Source organism: Macrobrachium nipponense, chromosome 48 (assembly GCF_015104395.2).
Source record: "Macrobrachium nipponense isolate FS-2020 chromosome 48, ASM1510439v2, whole genome shotgun sequence".
Taxonomy (NCBI): domain Eukaryota; kingdom Metazoa; phylum Arthropoda; class Malacostraca; order Decapoda; family Palaemonidae; genus Macrobrachium; species Macrobrachium nipponense.
The window spans coordinates 23257835-23284843 of record NC_087223.1 but is presented as its reverse complement, the minus strand read 5'-3'; the positions used below and the strand labels follow the sequence as shown (position 1 = coordinate 23284843).

Here is a 27009-nt window from a genome sequence, read left to right as displayed (position 1 = left end):
GAGGGCCAGTATAAGCTGGGACCCATGAGGTCATTCAGCGCTGAAACGGAAACTGACAGTGAAAGGGTCTGAAAGGTGCAACAAGGAGGAAAACCTCAAAGCAGAGAAAGAATATAAAAGGAGGTACAGTAAAAAGACCCTTTAAGTTACGCATTTTTCCCGCCCGACCTCAGATCTTCAAAACCACCGAGGCTAGAGGGCTGCAAATTGGTACGTTGGTTATCCACCCTCCAGTCATCAAACGTACCAAGTTGCAGCCCTCTAGCCTCAGTAATTCTTTTTTTATTCTATTGAAATTTGAAGGAAATGAATCAACAAGAATGCGGGATATCGTCTGCATAAATACAAGAATGTATGTATATACATGATACACTTTGCACCAAATCTTACATACAAGCTATAGTAACACTCCTTCCCCGTCGTCTGTCACTCGAGAGAGAGAGAGAGAGAGAGAGAGAGAGAGAGAGAGAGAGAGAGAGAGAGAGATCATTATTTTCATCCTAGCAGGAGGAGAGACATAGACCAACACCAGCCATAATGCGGCAAGAAGGAGCTTGCTGGATTCATTCTGGGGGAAAAAAAAAAATAAATATTCGACTGTGACACAAAGGGAGTCCTCTCAAAAAATATCATTATGGTATGTATATGTCTCTCTCTCTCTCTCTCTATCTCTCTCTCTCTCTCAGATTTTTTAGATTTTTTGGTTCGTTATAAAAAGCATCTCAAGGAATTCAATGGGATGTGTACATTATGTGGCTTTTGTTGCCGTGACTGGATGTGTGCGTGTTTGCTTGTATTCATACATACTTACGACACATATACACATGCATAATGTAAATATATCCAAGAATGGGCACTGCTTAGCCGATCGCTTTCATACCAATAATAGGCACTGCCTAACCAATCGAATTCGTACCCAGAATGGGCACTGTTTACCCAATCACGTTCACACCCGGAATGGGGGCCGCTGCTTAACCAATCGCTTTCATACCCAGATGGGGGGCACTGCTTAACCAATCGCTCTCATACCAATAATGGGCACTACTTAACTAATCGCTTTCATACCAAGAATGGGCACTGCTTACCCAGTCACGTTCATACCAATGATGGACACTGTTTAACCAATTGTATTCGTACCCAGAATGGGCATCGCTTAAACCAATCGTTTTCATACAAAGAATGGGCACTGCTTAACCAATCGTATTCATACCAAGAATGGGCATCGCTTAAACCAATCGTATTCGTACTACGAATGGACACTGCTTAGCCAATCGCTGTCATACCCAGAATGGGCATCGCTTAAACCAATCGTATTCGTACTACGAATGGACAATGCTTAGCCAATCGCTGTCATACCCAGAATGGGCATCGCTCAAACTAATCGCAACTGGCTACCCACGGTCAAAAGGGACTAACTCAACCAGTCTTAACCTCGCACAAAGATATGGGCATCTCTCGACCAATCATAACTGCCGATAACGATGCCAAAACGACTCAACCAATGGCATTCTAGACGGAGCTGACGACGCTCTCTCTCTCTCTCTCTCTCTCTCTCTCTCTCTCTCTCTCTCTCTCGCTTCAAGGGGATGGAAGATGACGAAGACTTGTGCAAGCAACCAACGCTTCGTCAGTATGGCATTGTTTACCTTCTCGGAATGCAGTTTATATTATTATTATTTATTATTATCTTTATTATTATTATTATTATTATTATTATTATTATTATTATTATTCATCAAACAAGAAAAATGCATCAGAATATTATTAAAAGGACACAAACCACGAGAGAGAAATAGCTGTTTTAAAGAAATATTCTAGACAAAACGGGACAATCACGACCATTATACATACTAATAGCAAATTAGCGGGGCGGGGGATGTGGGGGTTAGGATGAAACCCCATCATAAACCATCTTAGGGGTCCCCACTATAACCCTGCCGAGTTTCATGCCCATCGGACAAGCTAGTTTGGACGTGGTTGAATGACAGTGGACGGACAAAGACATTACGCCCGTTATAGTAAGATGATATATAGTATATATAGACACACACACACACACACACATACACACGAATACCGATCACCCGTCCAACAGAAAGACAGACGCACCTCCCCGAGCTCATGAACCGTGAATAAAAGAAAAGATAAAAAAAAGTTGTCTTTTATCGGCACTGAGGAGACTACTGATAAATAAACACATAAACACAGTAATTCTGCAGCCATTACGAGGGATGGGAGGGGGGTGGGGGGGGGGGGGGGGGGTTGCCACCGCCACAGGCACTTGGACCACTAGGAAAACAGGCACCTTATGGCCCACCCTCTCTCTCTCTCTCTCTCTCTCTCTCCCCCCCCCTCCTTCTCTCTCTCTCTCTCTATATTAATCATTATATATATATATATATACATATATATATATGTGTGTGTGTGTGTGTGTGTCTGTGTGTGTGACGTACACCAAGGCCATACAAAAAGGAATTCAATTCCATCTTATGCATAAACAAATTTAATATTCCAGATTCTGCTTACGTGTAATCTCCCCCGATCTGTCTGTCTGTCTGTGTCTGTCTGCTTGATGACAAGTTATTCTATCTGGATCAAATGTAGGAAATCAAATGACGACAATCTCCCGCAGGCGCCTATCCCCCCCCACCCCCACAGCCCCCTCCCCGGGTCTCCCTACCGTCCCTAGGGCGCAATCACAATCCAGAATTACCAAAGGGAAAGAAAGAAGTTGAAGACGAAGAAGACAAAGAAGAAGAAGACAAAGAAGAAGAAGAAGACAATGGTTACTCAGGGCGGATGCTATAAAATCTAGGGTCAGATATCGCATTGTTTCGCCAACGAAAATTAAAATAAATTTAAAAATACGCTATAATTTTATTAGAAATAAGTGTCGTGTATTGTTTAACATGCACAACATTTATATTTTACATTTTAATTCTCATAAATAAATCATAAATACCATATCCTCAAATTCCTGTATCTTTAACTCAAAGCGAAACACCTTTTTCAGACCTTTTCAGGCTTATCCATCGGGCTTTCCTACCTATCCACCCAACAAGAACAACAGCAACAACAACAGCCAAGTAGCTTATAGGCTTACTCCCCGAGTAAGTGGAAAACGAACTCATTGGAGTCCATGAGAAACGTCAGTGACGTCATTGTCTCAAGCAAAGACCAGGATGCACAAAAAAGGAGTGGCACTTTCAGGAGAGGACATCCGAACCAGTAGCTGTCGAGGGAACCATGATATTGACACCAGAAAGAACCTGGTAAGTGGCCCCCCAACCAGAGGGTATAGGTACACGTCCACTGGCGCCCAAGTCCCACTCCAGAAGCGAGAAATGAACCGAGAGACCTTCCTTCCTTAATTGCCAAGTGGCCAAAGTACATACTTGGGCCAGCCCCAGTCCCACCGCCGGAGGGTATAAACGTCTACTGGCCCGAGTGACACTCCAGAACTCAGAAATGAACCTAGAGACTTTCCTTCCTTAATTGCCAAGCGGTGGAAGTGCATCCTTGAAGAACAGCAGCTAGGAGCAAAACGCAAAAGAGAAAACTAATTTCAAAATTGCAAAAATTTAAAATAGAATGAAAAATAGAAGGAAATATAGATGTATAAAGCAAAATTATAACAGATCACAGGACAGGGGAAAATACGACAGACATTTTTGCGAGAGTTTCTTCACAAAACAGAGCAAATAATGCGATGAAATTCAAGAGGAAAAATAGGAGAATAAAGCTAAACTATAACAGATCACAGGCCAGGGAAAAATACGACAGACATTTTGCAAGAGTGTCTTCACAAAACAGAGCAAATAATGCGATGAAATTCTAAATAGGACTCTGTAAATAGGAAGGTTCACTCGCCATGAAATAGCCTGTGCAGATAAGACAAGAGATTCCGTGAGGATTATCATCTTTTTTATATAAAGACAAAATCCATGAGGGGGAAAGTACACGCTGAGAGGTGACCTTCCGATTCTCGTCCTTTACTGCTTAGTAAAGGACAAGAGTCGAAAGGCCTAGCTAATAGTGGTTACTCCATTGGTTCACTTTCCTTCGTGGATTCTGCCTTATTATATATACATAATCCATATATATATATATATATAATATATATATATATATATATATATATATATAACTTGGAAAGGAGAGAGAGAGAGAGAGAGAGAGAGAGAGAGAGAGAGAGAGAGAGAGAGAATATTCTCCTGGGAACATCTACATGAATTATTTCCCTCCATCTTCCGTTTCAACGTCTCACTGACCTTCATTTTTTTGGCCTCGAAAATAAGAAATAAACAAACAAAAATAAAAATACATATAAAAAAGCAGTTCATTTACGACGGAGAACGGGGAGGGGGGACTCTCACTTCTTTTAATTAGGAGTTGGGGTGCTTGTCTTCGATTCTACTTGGTACGTTGGTCCTGTACACTCCAGTCATCCAACGTACCAAACTGCAGCCCTCTATAGCCTCCTCCTCGGTAGTTTGTAACTGATTTCAGGAATTCAATCGTAAAATGGGGAAACGAAAGCGTAAAAGATTCCCTTCTTGAGAGCACAGGGAAATATAAAAAAAGTATTCGGGTGTTTTCTCTTTATCAAATATTAAGATCAATTCCTGAGTCCCATTTCCTCTCGGAGCAGACAGTTTCAAATGTGGAGTGACGTTTCCGATGAGATTTTATTTTTCTCTCTCTCTCTCTCTCTCTCCTCTCTCTCTCTCTCTCTCTCTCTCTCTCCAAATATAAAGGTAAAAAGGTAAAAGAAAATCACTTTCTCTCCCGGAGAAAGCGCTACGTAATATTGGCTCCCTTGTAGGAGGAGAACGGTATTTCTCGTAGGGCCCCTGCCCCTTCCCATCAGCCCCCCCCCTAATAAAAAAACAATTACCTCCTGGGGAAAATCCGTCCCCATCCGCCCCCCTCCCCCCAAAAAAGGAAACTTTACCTCCAGGAGAAAGGCATTTCGAAAGTTGCTTTCAGCAGAGGCGAGAGTCTGGCCAACTCCGAAATATTGAAAGTTATAACGACTTGCCGCGTGATAATCCAGGACAGTCTTCGAGTACTTGACTTCCAGAGAGAGAGAGAGAGAGAGAGAGAGAGAGAGAGAAGGAGGTGACTGGGGAAAGTTCGGCTTATTGGTGCCCCCCCCACCCCCCAAACAACCCTCCGAAGTGCGAAAAAGGGGAAGTCAAGTGGCTGTTGGCTGCTTTCCTCAATTTGTTTTTGAAGGCCTTTGCCCCTGTGAAGTTTAGGTTTTTATTTTAGGATTATTTTTTTCGTTTGTGGGTAGATGGACTTTTTTGTTGTTTTTCTCTTTTTCTCTCAAAACGCTCTACTCTCTCTCTCTCTCTCTCCACAGATAAAGGCCTCATACCAGCACGAGCTCCTGTTCCTGGAGGAGCATCCAGTGAGTCCTACAGATGAGAGATCTCGCATCAGCATCACCAGGGCATAAGCATCCTGAAAAGAAGCTCTCTCTTTTTTTTTTTTTTCATTCAAGTGCCTGTCCTGATCTTCCTCCTCGTAATGGTCCTTCTTCTTTCTCCTACTCCTCCTCCTCCTCTCTATCCTCTCATGTTTATTTTCGCTTGCAATAAACCACCTCTTCCTTCATCTGCATCCTCAACTCCCATCTCATCTCATCTCTCCCCCCTCGTTGCAGTTCACCCTCCCTCCCCTCTTTCTCCACCACTCACGAGTTAACCCTTACCCCTCCCCCAACCCCACGCCCCCACCACGACGAACGTTACAGTCCCGTCTCTTATTCCGCACACGCCTGCCCACCCTTTACAGCCATCACGATTTATGCGCTCCACACGTCAGGTAAAAAACTAGTAAAAAAGGTGGGGGGGGGTAGGGGGGGGCGCAGGGAGGGAGCGACCCCCCATCCCGCCCCCGCCCCCTACCTTCCCCCTAAGCCGCTCCTGTTGCAACGTCTCCCACAGGGGGCATGTCGAGTCCTTCACCCGGAGGGTGCTGTAAACTCTTCCCAAGGTGTCTTTCTTCCCCTGGGGTTAATTCAACCCCTTCCCACGACGTCTTTCGTCTGTCTTCCCGTAAAAGGGGGACCTTTGCCCTCCCCCCAAAACCCACCCACACACACACACACACACACACACACGTGGGTGTCTTGAAGTCTCCCCAGTAGCCGTCTTAAGTCTCCAAAATTGGCATCTTAAGTTTTCTGACCTAGGTACTCGAAGTCTCCCCCCGCCCTCCTACCCCGGGGGGTGATTCTGGAGTCTCAAGACTCATGAAGTCTCCCTGGAGTATTCTGAATCTTCCTAAGGGCATTTCAAGTCCCTCCCCCAAAGGCTAAGTCTGAGGTCATGCCCAAAGGGTATTACCTTAAAGTCTCCGCTGAGGACATCTCAATAGACCTTTCTTGTCACCACCATAGGGGCTATTGGGGTAGGTGATGGCTTTATTTGTAAGTGATTCGTTTGTAGGGGCATCGTGCCCCAGTGCTGTGATACCCTCTCTGGTCTCTGTTGCCCATATGTGCCCCTAAACTCCAAAGGCCAAAGGCCCCTTTGTGACTCATGCCTCAAGAAAGAGAAAGAATAAGGAATGAAAAACCGTCAGGAATATGAAACACGAAGAATAATGGACCTTGAAAGGAAAAACAAAAACAGGACGAGAATTCTAAAGTACAAATCGTCTGAGGCCCATGTTTGCAAATCCACGATAATCAGTGAGAACCGGCTTCTTTCCACTTCAGTTCATGATATTTTTTTTCCATCTTGTCGTTAATTTCCGAGGAAGGAAAATCCCCCACCCACCAAGAGAGAGAGAGAGAGAGAGAGAGAGAGAGAGAGAGAGAGAGAGAGAGGCAATCTTCGAAGAGTTACAATACGCACTCTTGTCTGACATCAAGGGAATCCCTCCTCGCCCACCCACTGAAAGGAACGTCCAAGAGAGAGAGAGAGAGAGAGAGAGAGAGAGAGAGAGAGAGAGAGAGAGAGAGAGAACCGAGCAGGGGGTGATATCGACACACTGCTGTCACGTAAAAGGGGAAAGAAATATATATATATATAAAAATAGGACTTTCCATCATTTCTTTCCATCTTCTCCTTTTCAGGGGACCAAAAAAAAAAAAAAAAATTACTTTCCGATGAAATGGAAAGAAACCCTTTTATCTATTTTTCCTTTCCTATTGGCCACGACGAGGCCGTGGAGGGTATGGGGGGGTGGGGGTGGGGGGGGGGAGATGTAGGAAGTTGAGGGGCCGTGATAAACGGCGGGGGGGGGGGGGAGAGACAGAGAATCTGGGGCAGTTCCGTTTAATCATTATATATATATTATATAATATATATAATATATTATATGGGGCTAATATATATATATATTATATCATAACTTATATATTATAAATATATATATATATATTATATATATATATATATAATATATATATATATATATATATAGATATATATCTAATATTAATATATATATATATATATATATATATATATATATATAGATATATATATATACTATAATATTTATATAATATATAGATTATTATAATTATAATTTATATATATATATATAATATAGGTATATAGATATATATATATATATATATATATATATATATATATAGCCCTGATGATGGGATAATAGGTTCCTGAAACGTCGGTACAAATGAACAACAAACAAATGATTTATGGCATTTTTAAAAAAGTAATTTTGCTTAAAAACACCGGAAAAAAAATTAACGTTAACGAAGAAAATGTGTATGAATCGCATAACGAACCACATGTTCGCGTCCAAAGATCTTGAGGTTTTATTGGCGGAGGATTCTTGAACCTACTGTATATATATATATATATATATATATATATATATATATATATATATATATATATACAGTAGGTTCAAGAAACCTCCGCCAATAAAACCTCAAGATCTTTGGACGCGAACATGTGGTTCAGTATGCGATTTATACACATTTTCTTCGTTAACATTTCCGGTTCGAGCAAAATTAATTAAAAAAAAAAAAACGACAGCAAGAAGTGCATAAATCATCTGTTGTTCATTTGTACCGACGTTTCAGGAACCTATTATCCCATCATCAGGGGCTATTTTACGTAACCCTGACGACGACTCGAGTGGATTCCGAAATGCTGGAAGGGTTAAAAATACACAAGAAGGATGATTTCCAGTTCTCTCGACGTCTAATCACCCGTTCTCGTTAAGACTGAAGAGTCATTGGCCTTCAATATAGAGAGAGAGAGAGAGAGAGAGAGAGAGTGAGAGAGAGAGAGGTGGGGGTCGGTTCTAAATATCGACATAGTTGCTGTATCAGCATGTTTGTGGTGGGAAAGAGAGAATATAGATATGGACATTGCTTTGCTTCGGTCAGCTTTTTCTCTGTGAGAGAGAGAGAGAGAGAGAGAGAGAGAGAGAGAGAGAGAGATTCATATCGTCCATAACATTCAACTAATCCCACTTGAAGACTCGAGTCAACAACCTCTTGAAGTGTTATAGACTCGACGCTTTTCCTGCCTCACTATAACCCATTACCCTTTCAACCCAACACCTAAGGTCAGTTGCAAGTCTCTCAGCGCCGATTGGTGATACGACCGGCCTTCGTTGGCGGTCACCATCCCACACACTGATCATGCCAAATGATCCTTGAAGTTTCCAACCCATGTGCTGACTAATGCCATCGTTACATCGTCATATAGAGGTAAAAGCTCTATATGACGATGAGAGGAGAGAGAGAGAGAGAGAGAGAGAGAGAGAGAGAGAGAGAGAGAGCAGTTTCAGCATAGGATTCCCCCGAGAGGCGAAAGAGGGAGATGGTCATTCCTTGAATTTATATTCAGTCTCGTGGTGATCCCTTCAAAAGTTTTGAAAATATGAGAGAGAGAGAGAGAGAGAGAGAGAGAGAGAGAGAGAGAGAGAGAGAGAGATCAGAGGCATTCATGAGACAGGAAAAAAGTTAACTGAGATGCTATAGAGAGAGAGAGAGAGAGAGAGAGAGAGAGAGAGCAGCCATCTATTGAACCGAGGATAAAGTATTGACCAGAGCTATTTGTCTATATATGGCCACCAGAACCTCTCCAAGCCTGGCATAAGATATCAGCTTTTCAGAATAGCCCGCCTCCTTTTTACTTTTTTTTTTTTTATCTTATTCTTAGTCGTTCTGCCCCATCTTTATTATTTTTTTCATTCACTCGCCCACCCGAAGGAGAGGGGGCTCGAATGTAAGTGCATCTGCTCTGGGGAGGTAGGTTGGGGGGGGGGGGGGGGGGGGGGGGGGGCGGGGGGGGGGGGGGTGGGGGGGGGGGGGGCGTGTACCAGAAAGTAGGTTGTGGCCAGCTGAAAGTATGTGAGCTGTGAGGTGCTTTTTTCTCTGTGAAAAAAAAAACAAAAAATGCCTTCCTAATATATTGGGAGGGTCATCTCTTTTATTTAGTCATCTTTTAACTTAGCTGTATATTTCAATCTTCTAAGAATGATTCCCAGGATTAAAGAGTAACACTCCTCTATTTTTATTATTTTAATTATTATTATTATTATTATTATTATTATTATTATTATTATTATTATTATTATTATTATTATTATTCAGGAGATGAAATCTATTCATGTGGAACATGCCAACCAAAGGGGCCATTGACTGGAAATTCTTCAATCTTCCAAAGAATATTTTAAGGTGTTCATTAGGAAGAAGTAAGACGAGGTAAAGGGAAATACAGAAAGAAGAGACCCCACTAATTTAAAAAAAAATAACTTAAATATATATAAATGTATCAAAATGCAAAGAGAATAGTATTAGGGAATTAAAAACTTACTTTGGGCCCTGAATAATTTCTCCAAGGCAATGAATAATTCCCAAGTGAAGTAGGAATTATAATTCCAAATGGGCTAGGAATAATTCCTAATGGGTAAGGATTAATTCCAAATGGGCAACAAGAAATAATTCCCAAGTGAAGTAGGAATTATAATTCCAAATGGGCAAGGAATAATCATTCCTACTGGGTAAGGATTAATTCCAAATGGGCAAGGATTAATAATTCCAAATGGACAAGAAATAATTCCCAAGTGAAGTAGGAATTATAATTCCAAATGGGCAAGGAATAATCATTCCTACTGGGTAAGGATTAATCCAATGTGCAACGGATTAATAATTCCAAATGGTCCAAGAAATAATTCCCAAGTGAGGTCAGAAGTTATAATTCCAAATGGGCAAGGGAAATAAATTTCAAGGAATTCCAATCATTCCTATGGGTAAGGATAATCTTCCAAATGGCAAGGCAAATTTTATAACTCCAAGTGGACAAGGAATCATTCCAGAACCATTCCAAACAGACAAGGAATCACAGCACTCATGGACAATGAATTGTAATTCCCCCCAGATCCGAAATAATTCTCCACTGATTGGGAGTAATTCCCATACGATTCATTTCCCAAAGAGGTGTGAATAATTTCCACTGGACTATAAATAATACCTTCCTGCGGTCTAGGAATAATTCCCAGTGAGCCTGAATAATTCCAAAACGAAACGGGCCCAATAATTCCTCCACGGCCTGGGGAAAAAATTCCACCAAGTTCCTCGGTTAAAAATATCCTAAAAGCGAATACGAAAAATGCTGACTAAGAGATTTGCAAGCACAAAGTTTCTCTCTCTCTCTCTCTCTCTCTCTCTTGCATCCTCTTTTCCCAGGGTATCAGTTTCACCAGAATGGTAACACAAGTTGGAATGAGAATATAATGAATGATTCGCCATTAGGTATTCTTTGTTTACAAAACTGATTATTTTCGAGAGAGAGAGAGAGAGAGAGAGAGAGAGAGAGAGAGAGAGACTCATTTCCTAAGCACTATATATCTTACATAAACTTGGCCCGGCTACTAGCAAGATGGCTCTAACCAAGTAAGTAGGAAGGGAAGCAATTCATCTTAATTAGCAGATATGACCAACCTGTTCTTAAATTTGACTCCCAGGACTTGACCTCCGTAAGTATTATTATCACTAATTATAGGTTGGGGTTAAGTATGACCGCCCATCTGTCTTCATTGCTGGTTGAAATACCACCCCATTTTTCAGCAAGGCATTGGGCATAAAGGTATCGAACGTAGGGATATTCTTCTCGTTCTGTTACATGTTTGGAAGAAGAAGACTATCTCTCTCTCTCCTTTGCTTACAAGTCTGGAATATACATCTCTCCTTCCCTTACAGGTCTGGAAAGAAGAACTAGATTCTCTCTTCTTTGCACAAGGCGGAAAATTATCTCCTTCTTACGGTCTGGAAAGAAGACTAGATCTCTCCTCTCTCTCTTTTGCTTACAAGTCTGGAATAGACCTCTCTCCTTTCTTACAGGTCTGGAAAGAAGAGGAATAGACCTCCTTCTTTACTTACAGGTCTGGAAAGAAGATTAGACCTCCCACCTTTCGTTAAAGGTCTGGAAAGAAGAGACCTCTGTCCTTTGGTTACAGGCCTGGAAAGAAGAGGAAAAGAACTCCCTCCTTTCCTTGCAGACCTGGAGAGAGGAGAAGAGACGTTTCTCCTGCGGTTACAGGCCTGGAAAGTAGAAGAATACACCTCCCACCTTTCCTTGCAGGTCTGGAAAGAAGAGGAACAGACCTCCTTTCTTTGCTTACAGGTCTGGAAAGAAGAAGGAATAGACCTCCTTCCTTTACTTACAAGTCTGGAACAGACGTCTCTCCTTGACTCACTGGTCTGGAAATGTATGGAATAGACCTCTGGCCGGGTGTTTAATGACTGTGCAAAGTATACATACTTCATTATATGTATATGTGCAAGAGAGTTAAGTGAATGAATTTCCAGTGACGTAAACAAATCCTCCCCAAACCTTCGAGCGAGTAATACCATCGCTGAGAAGCGCATGCGCAAGTCTTCACAAACAATGATTAGTGTGCAAACATAACTAACAATATCAAGCACGCAAGTTGCCCCGCCCCCATTACCTGTTTTAATTAAGACTGATCATTCTAATTGTTCATCGTATGAGGGGTACGGAAACTAGAAGCTGAATTAATGTTCGTGTAAGCTCAAGTTTCGTGCATCCGTAATTAATATCGCGCATGCATCAGATGGATGGGGACGGAGAGTTGGGTTACTGGCCTCAACGCACAAGAAACGGGAAAAACTAACGTTTCGCTTTCGGGTCTTGCATCGTCAGGATTCTTGGGAAATCGGACGCACTGTTGATGCGTAGGTTTCCAGGGCATGATCAGATTTATTTACTGGCTGTAGCTATAGCAACCCTCTATTTTAAATTTAATATAAAGAAAGGGGGTTATGTCTATGTGCCCAGACAAAATGTTGCTCAAATAAACTGATAGAGGGTACCTGTCGAGAAGCCGAGTTACAAGGAGTTGCAAGGATTAGGCTGTCTCGGATGGACTTGTTAGTCCATCCGAGGAGACATCGTGTGCTCACTTATCTGTAGGAGCAGGTTTTACTGTGCATTCACAGTGTCCTAATGATTTTGTCTAGCTTTCTTTTAAACTCTTCCACATTGTTGCTGTTTACAACTTCTGGTGGCAGTTTATTCCATGTCTCACATTATCTTGTATGTAAAGAAGTTCCCACAGTGGGATATGTTGTATCTCTTCAGTTCTAGTTCAGAGACAAGCGGTGATTATCAGAAGCTTCTCAGATACCACTCTTGTATTTATTTTACTGTGATGTTATTCTAATTATCTCCATCAGTCTATTTCTGATTTGTATGTTTGTTTGATGGTGGGGCTGAGCAAAAGGTTATGTGCAAACGCTCACGAAATGTGGACCACAAGCAGGCCTTACAATTGGTAAGAGATTAGATTGTCTGAGAGATAGGATTTACATCTGGTGACCAACATTATTCACCACTCCTACAAAGGAGTCTGGATGATGATGGGTGAGACTCCTCATAACCTGTATGAAACATCGTTCGAATCCTAAAAGCATGGGGGGGAGGCAGGCGCCTTCCTTCCTTCCTTCCGAACCGTTCGAGACACCGCCATTTCCACTATTCAAATTACGCCCACAATCCAGGAGCCGTCAACTCCCAGGGGAACAGTCCTCCGGAATATGTGGAATCGTGGGAATATGTGGAATCGTGTGGAAAGGGGAAAAGGCAGAGAAATTCCTGAAAATCTCTGCCTCGATTCCTCCTCACAAGGATCCTTCTTTCCTGTCTCTCAGCCTGGGGCAAATCCTGGCAAATCCTCTGGGAGCAGGATCCTGTCTCCCCTTCCCTTCTCAGGACTGCAAATCCTCTTCAAGATTCCTTTCGTGCTGTCCCTATATCTTAGGGCGCCTTCTGACGCAAGGACTCGCCTTGCATACACACGAAGGATGTTATTTATGCGGAAGCATCCTGAAGGATTCTTCGCGTCTACAGCTGCATATTAAATTTTCGCTTGTTCGGGGAGTAAGCCTACAAACTACTTTGTTCTTGTTGTTGTTGCTGTTGTTTGGGGTTAGGAACGGTTTATGGAAGAACCTAAAAAGGTCTGAAAAAGGTGTTTTTCATTGACTTAAAGATACAGGAATTTTAGGATTGGATTTTTATGATTTATGTATTAGAATGAAAATGTACAAAAATAAATAATGTGGATGTTAAACAGTACAGAACAATTATATTTCTAATAAAATGCAGCGTATTTATTTTAATTCCCATTGGTAAAACAATGCTCTAGTATTATAGCGCGCCCTGAGTAAGCTGGAGGTCTGATTACGCCTTGTTCTCGGGTGTGGAACATCAGTGGAGCATGGGATTCCCCCCAAATATATTCACGCTCACATACTCCAGTGTCTGGATGGGTGACCCAAGCAATCTCTTTATGCCAGGTCAATAGATGGATGGGTGACCAGTACTGAAAACCAGACTTTTATGGTACATGAGTACCTGTCAAATATCAATGCTTAGAATCTTGCAGCAGACATTGAGAGCCTGAACAAGCGGCAATGAGTTGCTGCAATGTGGTACGAGTGAGTAAGGTGTTGCTGAGAGTAAATCTCAGATATATGTATATGTGTGTGTATGTGTGTGTGTGTGTGTGTGTGTGTGTACCTGAAGACAACAACTCGTAAATATAAATGATATAAAAGCAAAAAAAAATAAACGTCAATGAAAAAAATAAAATATCAAAATACGAAAATCTGAAATACGAGATAACCCATCACACAAGAACACCACCAACACGACACACGACGGTTGGAGCGCGCGAGCACGCGCAGGGACGTGCGGACGTTCGACGCAAATCCCTTTTCACACCTCTAGCAACACAGGAAAACCGAAATCCGTCAAAAAAATATAAAATAAGAGAGAGAAGCGACCGTCCGTCCGTAACTTCTAACCGTGGCAAAGCCTTATGGCTACTGACAGGGCTGCCAACTTTGCTGATGTTTCCACGGAGGGATTGCCCTCAGGGTAGGGAGAGGGTGGGTGGGTGGTCACACAAAATCCTTAGTAATCCCTCTTTTCTTGCTTTATGTATTTATTGTTTTGTGTGTTGCTTACTTTTCAGAGGAAAGGGACGAAAGGTTATTCTTTCCCCTGGCCTCCTTTCAGTTGGTAATCCTGAGTACTCCTAAGCTTTTTTTCAGTACATGTTGGTTGTGGGGGGAGGGTGTCGGGGTGCTAGTGGGGGGCGGGGGGGGGGGCGGAGGCAATGGTTGGGAAGCAGGTACCTCAAAAATGTCGTCCATCTAAAAAGGATATTTCAACACAGCTTATTATTTTTTATCTCCCTCCGTCCCTCTCTCTCTCTCTCTCTCTCCCTCTCTCTCCAGTAGACTCAAAACGAGATAAAAATTTTTTTCTATCTCTCTCTCTTTATCACATCCCAGATAGTTCCTTAAATTTGTAATATATATATATATAAATATATATATATATATATACGCAATACACTGAGCTATGCAGATATTTTATTGTACACAAGGCAGAAATCAAATTCCAACCCTAGGTCCGCATGGCCTGGTATACCCTGGTTCGTCAAATGACATATACAAGTATCTTTAACGTACGAGATCATTTTGGTTATGAAAATAATCACGGGGGAGGGGGAGGGGGGGGAGATACAAATTTTGGATAGTAAACTGCCATTGTGCTATTTATCGTACAAAAGAAGAAGCTTTCCTTTTGCCGTCTCAAGTCTTTTACGAGTGAATAAAAAATTAAAAAGTCGAGTGAAAAAAACTAAAAGAGCTGAGTGAAAAAGAATATCAAAAACAAAAACCTCCATTTCAAAACGGAAAATCAAAAGTAAAGTAGACCAGTATCTCCTTTCTCTATTTCTTGGGCGAGGCAGGGGAATGTAAGAGAGAGAGAGAAGAGAGAGCGAGGGGAGAGAGAGAGAGAGACCGAGGAGAGAGAGAGAGAGTCTAATGTCTGAATAATGTGAATAAAAAGCCTAAATATGGCCCCCCAAAACGTGAATAACGTCGGGGTCTCTCAATGATATGTGTTTCGGGACAAAAAATAAATAAATATATAAATAAAAACCCACACGAAGAGTCTCTCTTGGCGATTCGAGATGCGTGATTATTGTCACACACACACACACACACACACACACACTATATATATATTATATAATATATATCTATATATATATATAATACATATATATATATATATATATATATATTATATAGTATATCGTGATTATTGTCACACACACACACACACACACACACACACACACACACACACATATATATATATATATATCTATATATATATATATATATATATATATATATATATATATATATATATATATATATATATGCGTGATTATCACACACACACACACACACACACACACACACACACACACACATATATATATATATATATATATATATATATATATATATATATATATATATATATGTGTGTGTGTGTGTGTGTGTGTGTTATATATATATATAAATGTATTATTACATTAATCATAAACGTACACAAAACCACCAAATACATTTCGGTGGCCTCGGTATAATAATGCTGTAGGAGCCGCGATCCGTGAAACTTCGACCACGACACTCTCGTGGCCTGTCCTATATATATACCGTTGCCAGAAACACGATGACGACTCAATTCAACCTTCAATCGATTCAAAACTATTCAGGAGGCTAGAGGGCTGCAATTTGGCACGTTTGATGACTGGAGGGTGGTGGACGATCAACATGCCAATTTGCAGCCCTCTAGCCTCGGCGGCGGTTTTTAAGATCTGAGGGGCGGATGGACAGACAAAATGAACCAGTTTCCCAGGAGACCTTGAGGCGATAGGTCACACGGAGGCTTCCGCCCTCTTTTGTGAGGGAAATAACCTCATTAGTCCTTCATCAATAGGGGGAAGTTGGCGTGACGTCACGGATATGAGAGAGAGAGAGAGAGAGAGAGAGAGAGAGGTTACGTAAGGCATAATGCAAAAGAATTCTAGTAGTCATGCGTTGTCTTTGAGAGAGAGAGAGAGAGAGAGCAGAGAGAGAGAGAGGATATATATATATATATATATATATATATATATATATATATATATATAGATTTTATGGTTAGATTCATACCTGACCTCTAATGACCTCTTACAAATAATGACCTTGAACCCCGCCCTGCCCATGGCGAAATTCCAGATGTCAGTTTTTGTGTGGAATATCTTCAACAAAGATACGAAATATATATATATATAGCCTATATGTACAAAGCTATAATAATAATAATAATAATAATAATAATAATAATAATAATAATAATAATAATAATAATAATAATAGTAATAATAATAATAATAAAAAAATGGCAGAGTTCAGCGAATTAATCTTATATATTATCTTTTCTATTTTCTTATTACTCGCTTTTCTGGCTCAGTAATACTTGGCAATAATTGGCCAATATTCATATTGTGGATAATGCTGAAAGTGGTATCTTATTTAGTACAGGATTCATTAGTGAAAAACTGGTATTATCAGTATATTGGTGTATGGAAAGGAGTTCCCTAGTTCCAAATAATAATAATAATAATAATAATAATAATAATAATAATAATAATAATAATAATAATAATAATAATATAACGAGCTGAAAGATATCAAATTAAGATACAAAAGGCGACTGTCCTTAAAATAATAAAACAAAATGACATAAATTTATGAGTAAGGGCCATTTATTACGCTCGCTTTTTAGATGGCCCTAACCAATAATAATAATAATAATAATAATAATAATAATAATAATAATAATAATAATAATAATCTGTCCCTATAGAGTCAATTTGATTGACAAAGTCAAGAAGAAAGTATCACTCATTGATGTCGCAATACCATGGGACACCAGAGTTGAAGGGAAAGAAAAAAGAGAGGGAAAAAAATGGATAAGTATCAAGATCTGAAAATAGAAATAAGAAGGATATGGGATAGCCAGTGGAAATCGTACCCATAATCATAGGAGCACTAGGCACAATCCCCAAGTCCCTCCACGAATTCCCAAAGATTCAAAACTGAGAAAAAATCTAGAAAAACCTTATAGCTGAAGTAGCTCCAGGACTCATGCAGAACGAGTGTCATCCTAGAAACGGCACACATAGTAAGAAAAGTGATGGACTCCTAAGGAGGCAGGATGCAACCCGGAAACCCCACACTATAAATACCACCCAGTCGAATTGGAGGACTGTGATAGAGCAAAAAAAAAAAAAAAAAAAAAAAAAAATAATAATAATAATAAAGAAGGATATTGGATATGCCAGTCGAAATTGTACCCATAATCATAGGAACACAAGGAGGCACGATCCCAAGATCCCCGAGAAGGAATCTAGAAAAACTAGAGGCTGAAGTAGCTCCAGGACTCATGCAGAAGAGTGTGATCCTAGAAACGGCGCACATAGTGAGAAAAGTGATGGACCCCTAAGGAGGCAGGATGCAACCCGGAACCCCACACTATAAATACCCACCCAGGCGAATGGAGGACTGTGATAGACCAAAAAGAAAAAAAAGAATAATAATATTCTTATTATTATTATTGAGTTAAAACCCACAACAATGTCTATGATGTACTTTTTGTATTTTTGTAAATAAAAAAAAGATTAAAAAAACAAGCGATCTTTGAACCTTCTCTGTATCGTGAAAAAAAATATAGCCTCACATACATTATATTGGCTTCTGACTCATTATACCCGGTCACGGCATAGGGATGCGTCATAGAGTATCACTATTATCATTATTATTATTTTGTTCTAAGAGGTCCACAATAATATGTTACGAGTTCGTGTATAATTTAAATTATACAAACTCGCAACATATTTTATTATTGTGGATCTCTTAGAACATTATATATCCTCTGATCAACTGATTTTTGTAGGTTACTGAAATCTCCACTTTTTATATATTATTATTATTATTATTATATTATTATTATTATTATTATTATTATATTATATTATTTATACAAGTATTTATATATACAAATATATATGCAAATCACAACATCAACAACAAACAACAAACAAAGTCAACAACACCAACACCATGCTTTCATACATTGACAGCCATCTCCACCATATGTTTGCTAATCACCAATAGACTCCTAAGTGCTAATCAATATATCTTGGAGCCGTCAAATACAAGGCGTTCGATTAGAGGATATTTTTATATACTTCACGATCAAACACACACACACACACACATATATATATATATATATATATATATATATAAATAATATATATATATATATATATATATATATATATATATATATATATATATATATATATATATATATATATATGTATGTATGTGTGTGTGTGCAAGACCCTATTCATTGATATGTATGTATGGGAAAGATACTAATCATTAACATCTCAATGCAAATAGTTTCATTGCCAATTTATCGGCACGCGTTCTACGTGACAAACCAACCTCCCCCAAGTAATAAACAAATAAATACATTTCCTACCCCAGCAACAATCCCCAGGTAGGTCGAAAGTTGGGCACAGGGCAAAAATGAAAAATGGGCTGGGATTCCAGGGTCATCCTAAAACATTAATAAATTGAGATACTCCCACCCACCCACCCACCCACTCCAACCATGGTAGGTAGGTAGGTAACCACAACGACCTCTCTGTCCCTATAAGATGTCAGTGGCAAAAATAGTATATATATTATTATATATAGTATATATATAATATAAATATATTATATATATTATATATATATTTATATATATATATATTTTATAATATAATTATTATATATATATATATATATATATATTACCCACATATCTATCTATCTATCTAATCTAAGCTAATATATATATATATAGAATTAATATATATATATAGATATATTATATATTACAGATATTTTATGCATAGATATCATGATATTATACTGTATCAATATTATATACATACATATATATATAACATTACATATTATATATATAATATGAATTATATACATATACATACATACATATTATATATATATAGATAGATAATCATATATATATATATATATATGTACATATTATATTGCATATATAAGATGTATATATAGATACATAGATAACATTTATATTATAATATATTATATATATATATATCAATAAATATATATATATATAAAAAGGACCCCACATCGTTTTCCAACATGGCGCTACACCTAGGATCAAATCAGCTAGCAGTCACAAGAAGAAAACAAAACGGCAGAACACAGAAATCGATTAAAAAAATAACAAGATCAGAGAGAGAGAGAGAGAGAGAGAGAGAGAGAGAGAGAGAGAGAAGACAATGGCTCAACAGTTCCCAAATTCGAAAGAGGGGTTACGGGTCATGATGCCCTGGGCCTTGTCCGTGAGGATTTGGGACGGATAAGATTCTCAGCTCGTAATTATCAGGTTTAAAAATCAAGGGTTTTGAGGACACCCCCACCACCAACAACACCCCCCCCCCTCTCTCTCACAGTAATGAAAATAGCCCGAAGAGTGACGAATGATGAGGGCGTGTTCAGTAAGGAAATACGAAATTCACATCCGCCTGTGGTGTTTGCGCATGGTAACACTGCGTCCCGGGCTTTAAATAGTTACACTATGTGTAAGTTTTAGGTAAACAAAAGGATATCTGGGTGTACATTTGCAACTGAAAAGTGGTTTTAATAATTTCATGTATACGAATTACACCGTTAATATTCGAAACAGGATAGTGTTTATTATTGTTGAATGTAAGCTAAATGTAACTATCTAAAGCCCGGGATGCAGTGTTACCATACGCAAACACCACACGGGGGTGGACAGATGGAAAAAAAAAAACAGAGTACAGACATCCAGCAGAGTCTATGAGGGAAGCATGATAACATCAAAAGAGGCAACCAGATCAACGTGAAAAGGGATGCTGGATTGAGTGCCGTGTTCCAAAATCAACTCCCTGGAGAGCCTGAACAGCAAGAGGGTTGTGGCACTCTGGTGCCACAAAGTTAGCAATACACAGACATGCAGTCTCAAAAGATGGTTTAAGTGTTGCGACAGCAGACGAGCGCTTTGCGATCAAGTTTCGACTTTGGTGACGGCAAGCATGACGAGAGAGAGAGAGAGAGAGAGAGAGAGAGAGAGAGAGAGAGAGAGAGAATTTCCCACAAGCTCTTTCTCTTTCTGATATGTCCCTCAGATATCAACTTACCCACAAGCTGTCTTTTTATAATAATATCCTACAGATATGAATTCACCCACAGCTAAACTTCTCTCTCTCTCTCTCTCTCTCTCTCTCTCTCTCTCTCTCAGACATTAACGCACCCACTTGTCTCTTCCCACAGTCCTACCTTTTATAATTGTCCCACAAATAATTACAATCATAATTTCAAATGAATAGCTTCAATTATCTTCCGTTTAATTTGCCCACAAACCCCCCACAGACACTTCCACTTCCAGGTGTCCTCACACTTCACTCTGACACTTCAGGAACATCAGCCCCACTTTCCTTTCACACTTCTTTCACTGACACTTCAGTCTGGCACTTCAAGAGATTTCACGTCCACACTTCACGAAAACACACTCCATAATTATTTACCCGTTCACATACATCCCGCAATAATTGGTACAGCCAGCCAGCTCTGGAGTGAGAATTTCTCCGATGGAATTCCTGGAAGATGCAGCGGAAGACTGGAAAGGGGACCAGGCAGGCGTCTGAGTTAGCTATATTTCCAGCAGCTCTGTTTGGCTCTGTCCTATATATTTGTTTGTTTGTTTGTTTGTATGGTGTTTTTACGTTGCACGGAACCAGTGGTTAATCAGCAACGGGACCAACGGCTTTACTCAGTGACTTCCGAACCGCGTCGAGAGTGAACTTCTATCACCAGAAATACACATCTCTCACTCCTCAATGTCCTATATATACTGGGGCTGAAATACTCCCGGGGGGGGAGACGTTGTTATATATATATATATATATATATATATATATATATATATATATATATATATATATATATATATATATATATATTGTAAGGCACGGCTAGCAAGCGCTTTCGTGTATTCAATAAACACCTCTTCGGGTTACAGTACAAAGTGAGAAATAGCACACAGATCTCAAAATGTCAAAGACTTCACGTCACAGTACTAAGTGAGAAAGAGCACAGCAGAGATTTCAAAACGCCAAGGCGAACTTATAAAACAGGATAAAATTCATAAAATAATAAAATAAAACTTAAAAAAACAGGGTATTATTGCTCGGTGAATCAAAATCATGCAGCTTAGACCTGGTTTGGTTCGAGGAAACCACTTAATGTAAATGGTGTTTCTAAGGTTTTGGCAAATTTTCTTTAGTTTCTGTGTTTTTAAGCCGTTGTTTATTATATTTTATATTGTAATTTATTCTGTTTGTAAGCTCAGTCTTACAATTTGAAGTCCCTCACCTGTTTTTATTTATTTTTCTGTTTTTAAGCCGTTGTTTATTATATTTTATATTGCAATTTATTCTGTTTGTAAGTTCAGTCTTACGGTGTGAAGTCCCCTCAGCTGTTTATATTTATTGCTTTATAATATTTTATTTTATTTTTATTTATTTATTTTTATTTTTCACTGTATCTTCAATACACTAGGTCTCTACTGGGTAATTTTGACTTAATATTTACCCTCAGGTTCTTGGAATTCATACATACATACAATATACATACATATATATATATATATATATATATATATATATATATATATATATATATTTTATTTATATATATATATATATATATATATATATATATATATATATATATATATATATATATATATATATAATATATATATACACATACAAAGATCGACTGACAGGTACATTCCCTAACACGTACGAATGAGCCACGAAGATACGGAACGCGACGAACATACATCAATAAAAGACTAAAATCCACGAAGGAGAGAGAGAGAAGAGAAAGACGGGAGTTCGGCTGCAAGGGCTTTCGACTACTCGTCCTTGACTTAGGAGGAGTCGAGGACGACCTCTCGAATGCTGTTTATGTTTCTGAACTTAGAGACTTACATCCAGGGTTGGGGGTGGGGAGGTGAGGGGGCTTGGGAAATGAATTCGGAACTTAAACAGGTTTTAGCGACAGCGATAAGCAGCGACTGACCACCGGACAGGGCCATAAGAGCGACGCCAGTGGATGAGCACTTAGCAATCAATATATTCCCCCAGGGGGGGTTGAGGGTTATTATTCCCAAGGTGTATAATGAAATGGGTATTGAACGATATCTGTGGTTTATTACTTGTTTATGTACACAGGACACGTGTTAATTATATATATAATATAAAAATATATATTATATATATATATATAGATATATATATAGATATATTGTATATATATATATATATATATGTAATATATGTATATATATAAAACTGATTTCTCGAACACTTTGAAAACTGAAGCTAATATATATATATTATATATATATATATATATATATATATATATATATATATATATATGAATAACTTGATCACGAAGTATATAAAACGTGATGCTATGTATAAAGTAAAGTTTTTTTTTTGCCACGAAGGAAAAAATGAAAAGCGAGATAGCTTTTTCATTTTTTCCTTCGTGGCAAAAAAACATTTATATATATATATATATATATATCATTAATATGTATTTGACCAAGACATTATCAATTTGTCACTGAACTGAAGCAATAATTGAGGTGAATATAATGACCAAACATTGAGCTCTATTTTAATATATCATTTTTCAAGCAAACAATCTCAAAATTTCTTAATCAAGTTCAATACTGACACTTAAATTGAACTTATCACATGGAAGATATCAAATACGAATTTGGACACTAATAATATTTGAATATCAACAAGGCGTGATCCGACCTCCAGCTTGGTTTTACCAACGGAAATTAAAATAAATACGCTTATATCTCATTAGAAATATTTGTTCTATACTGTTTAACAAGCACACTATTTATTTATTTTTTAGCATTTTCATTCTATTTAATAAATCGTCAATATCGTCTCCTCAAATTCCTGTATCATTAACTCGACACGAAACAACTTTTTCAGACATTTTATTTTTTTAGGCTTTTTCCATAGACCTTTCCTACTCCCCTTAACAATCAGAACAAGAACAGTAAGAAGAAAAAGAAGAAGAAGAAATTGGCGAATTATCAATGAGAAGTAAATGAAAGATAATAAACAGATGGCATGTCATCAAGAACATATTATTATTATAATTATTATTATTATTATAATTATTATTATTATTGACAAGACCAGAAGCCATTACGTTGCAAGTCTCAACAAACAGGAAATATGTTCAATTTCATTATTATTATTATTATTATTATTATAATTATTATTATTATTATTATTATTATTATTATTATTATTACTGACAAGACCAGAGGCCATTACGTATCAAGTTTCAACAAACAGGAAATATGTTTCAATTTCATTATTATTATTATTATTATATTATTATTATTATTATATTATTATTTTATTATTATTGTATTATTAGTTATTATTATTATTATTATTAACAGGACCAGATGCCATTATTTCACGTACTCAATGTTCAACAAACAGGAATATGTTCAATTTCAATTATTATTATTATTATTATTATTATTATTTTTATTATTATTACTGACAGGGTCAAATGCCATTATTTCACGTCTCAATGTTCAACCACACGAAACAGAATCAATGTTAATATATATATATATATCGTATATATATATATATATATAATATATATATATATATATATATTATATATACTCTTCCAGATTTCACGGAACGCGTTTAGACTCGACGTAGTCCAGCCCGGGGGAGAAGGAGTTGCTCGCCACACCGATTATTATAATAGACCTGCACGGCGGCGGTACGTGACGTCTCGGCACACGCTTTGGTATGAGTCACAGACCAGAGGGAGGCGTTTTAAAAGACTTATAGAAGCATTATAAGGCCGACATGATAGAATATCCGGGAAAGGTCATGGAGTCGTTGTTTGCGTGACTGAGAGAGAGAGAGAGAGAGAGAGAGAGAGAGTTATAAGGATTAGGAAGTCTCAAAGACTTGTTAGTCCATCCGAGGAGACATCGTGTGCTCACTTATCTGCAGGAGCAGAGAGAGAGAGAGAGTCCAAATACGTGTGTGCCAGTATAATAGAGAGAGAGAGAGAGAGAGAGAGAGAGAGAGAGAGAGAGAGAGAGAGGGTCCAAATATGTGTGTGTCAGTATAAAGAAGAGAGACAGTATAAGGGGAGAGAGAGATTAATATTGTCATTCAAAAAAATCTAGGGCGAGAGAGAGAGAGAGAGATAGTCTTCGCCATCACGACATGAGAGAGAGAGAGAGAGAGAGAGAGAGAGAGAGAGAGAGAGTTTGTCCACATGCATAATTTATACCACCAGGTTTCTCCGCATCGCTAAGGTAATGCGGATACCTAAAAAAAAAAAGTGGGGGTCCTTTGGCCCACACCCCAACACCCCCCCCTTAAAAAACCCATTACACAAACGCCCATACCCCCAAAAAAAAAATCCTAGAAGACTCATTGGTTCCCTTAAAAAAAAAAAAAAAAAAAACCATGACACAACTACTGGTCCTTCGAACAAATCCACTGGGGGCGGCTCCCTTACTAAGCACATATACGCTCGGCCATTCACAAAAACAAATATATAAATAAATAAATTAATATTTTTCTTAAAAAAAAAACCGTAGCTATTACCACACCTCTCACCAAGAGGAAAAAAGACCATCTTGTAGCCACTTAAAAAAAAAAAATATATATAAAAATATTAACATTTCACTGAAGGCATCAATCATCCTTTTGCGAATTAGGACAACCATATTCATTGCGATTCAAGTCTCGACCATTCTCTCACGTTCCGCGGTAACTGGTATCAATTATAAGAACGAGAGGAGAGAGAATACGAGGAGGGAATAGAGACGAACGCAGTTACGAAGACCGGAAGATGAACCCGTCATCGAAAGTGCGACAAAATGGGACAGAATGAATATACAAGCGTTATAAAGCAGCTGAACAAAGAGAATAAAGCCACAGCAGAAGCAGCGGAGGAAACGAAGGTCAGGGCGAAGTGCCACAACACGAACGGATGAATAAGGATAAATAAGGATAAATAAGGAAGAAGAAGAATATATAAACTGGAGGAGGAATTACTCACGTCAAGTTGTTATAGACGCCGACTGTAAACTGCTTCTGCTGTATAGCTTGGCTGGCTGGCTGCGGACGAGAGGGAGGACTTCGACGGCGTTGGTATACGTATACACCTTCGCAGCAGCTCCCCCGACACTATACTCTCTCTCTCTCTCTCTAACTCTTAACTCTCTCTCTTTCTCTCTTTCACTCTCTCTCTTTCTATCTCCCGCGCGGGCTAGCACACACACACACACACACACGCACGCAAACACGCGCGCGCGTTCGATTATACGCAAGACCACCAAAATAGGGGCCTCCTCCTCCTCTTCGTCGTTTCGGGAAAAGGGACTAACTCAGAAAAATCCGCAGCAGGTCGGTTCTGTATGGAGTAGGAGAGCTTCTTCTTCTTCTTCTTCTTCTCCCTTCTCCTCAAAAGGCGACGACGCCCCTCACAACGGCCCGGAGGATTCCCTGGGACATATATTATTATTATTCCGGAGGTGGTGGGTCCCTGGGCGCGCGTGCGTCTAATACGACTACCAGACCAGCAGCAGCAGCAGCAGCAGGGCACAACAGCACAGACAGCCACAAGCCCCAACGAAGCTATAGCTAGTAGCCAGCCCGCTCGAAAACTTGGGCGCGAGAGAGGGGTGACGACTATGGGTGGATCACAGGTTGATGGGGGCGTGGCTAACAACGGTGTTTTCCCCCTTTTCCCCGGCTCTCTCTCTCTCTCTCTCTCTAAACCGGTGCCACGAAGGCTATCGTGCGTTGCAGAGCTGAGTTCTCGTGTTTCCCAGCCACTCTGTTGTCTATCTCTCTCTCTCTCTCTCTCTCTCTCTCTCTCTCCAGCCCTTGTTCGTTGAGAGAGAGAGAGAGAGAGAGAGAGTTTTGAATTACGCAACTATCGCTCTCTCTCTCTCTCTCTCTCTCTCTCTCTATTATATCTGTATGTATATATACATATATATACATATACATACATACTATAAATATATATATATATAGATATATATAGATATATATATATATAATTATATTATATATAATATATAGATATATATATATATGTATATATATATATATATATATATAATATACATATATATATATATGTATATATATATAGTATAAGTATTACAGGAACTTAAACATTCAAGTTGAATATGAAGATACTTCTCATATAACTCAAAATGAATCATTAAGTGGCTCGTGCTCGCTCGCGCTAACATTCTCAAGCTTATGCCGTTCAATTTTCATACAAAAAAATAAATAAAATAAAGAAAGTCGTCATTATGAGAAGAGACATTAAAAAACAAAAAAAACACTAAAAGTTCTCATTTCCTTTCTCTCCATTTTTTTTTT

General features: G+C 38.7%; 1 long non-coding RNA gene across 2 annotated transcripts in view; it reads right to left on the bottom strand.

Annotated features, from left to right (window-relative positions):
• Positions 1-26351, bottom strand: part of LOC135205128 (uncharacterized) — an 83708-nt gene extending 57357 nt beyond the window's left edge. Inside the window, exon 1 of one of the 2 annotated variants that reach the window (XR_010312491.1) lies at positions 25670-26351. This is a non-coding gene — a long non-coding RNA (uncharacterized LOC135205128). The remainder of the gene's footprint in view (positions 1-25669) is intronic. The other variant, XR_010312490.1, reaches the window with a different exon arrangement.
• Positions 26352-27009: the final 658 nt, after the last annotated feature.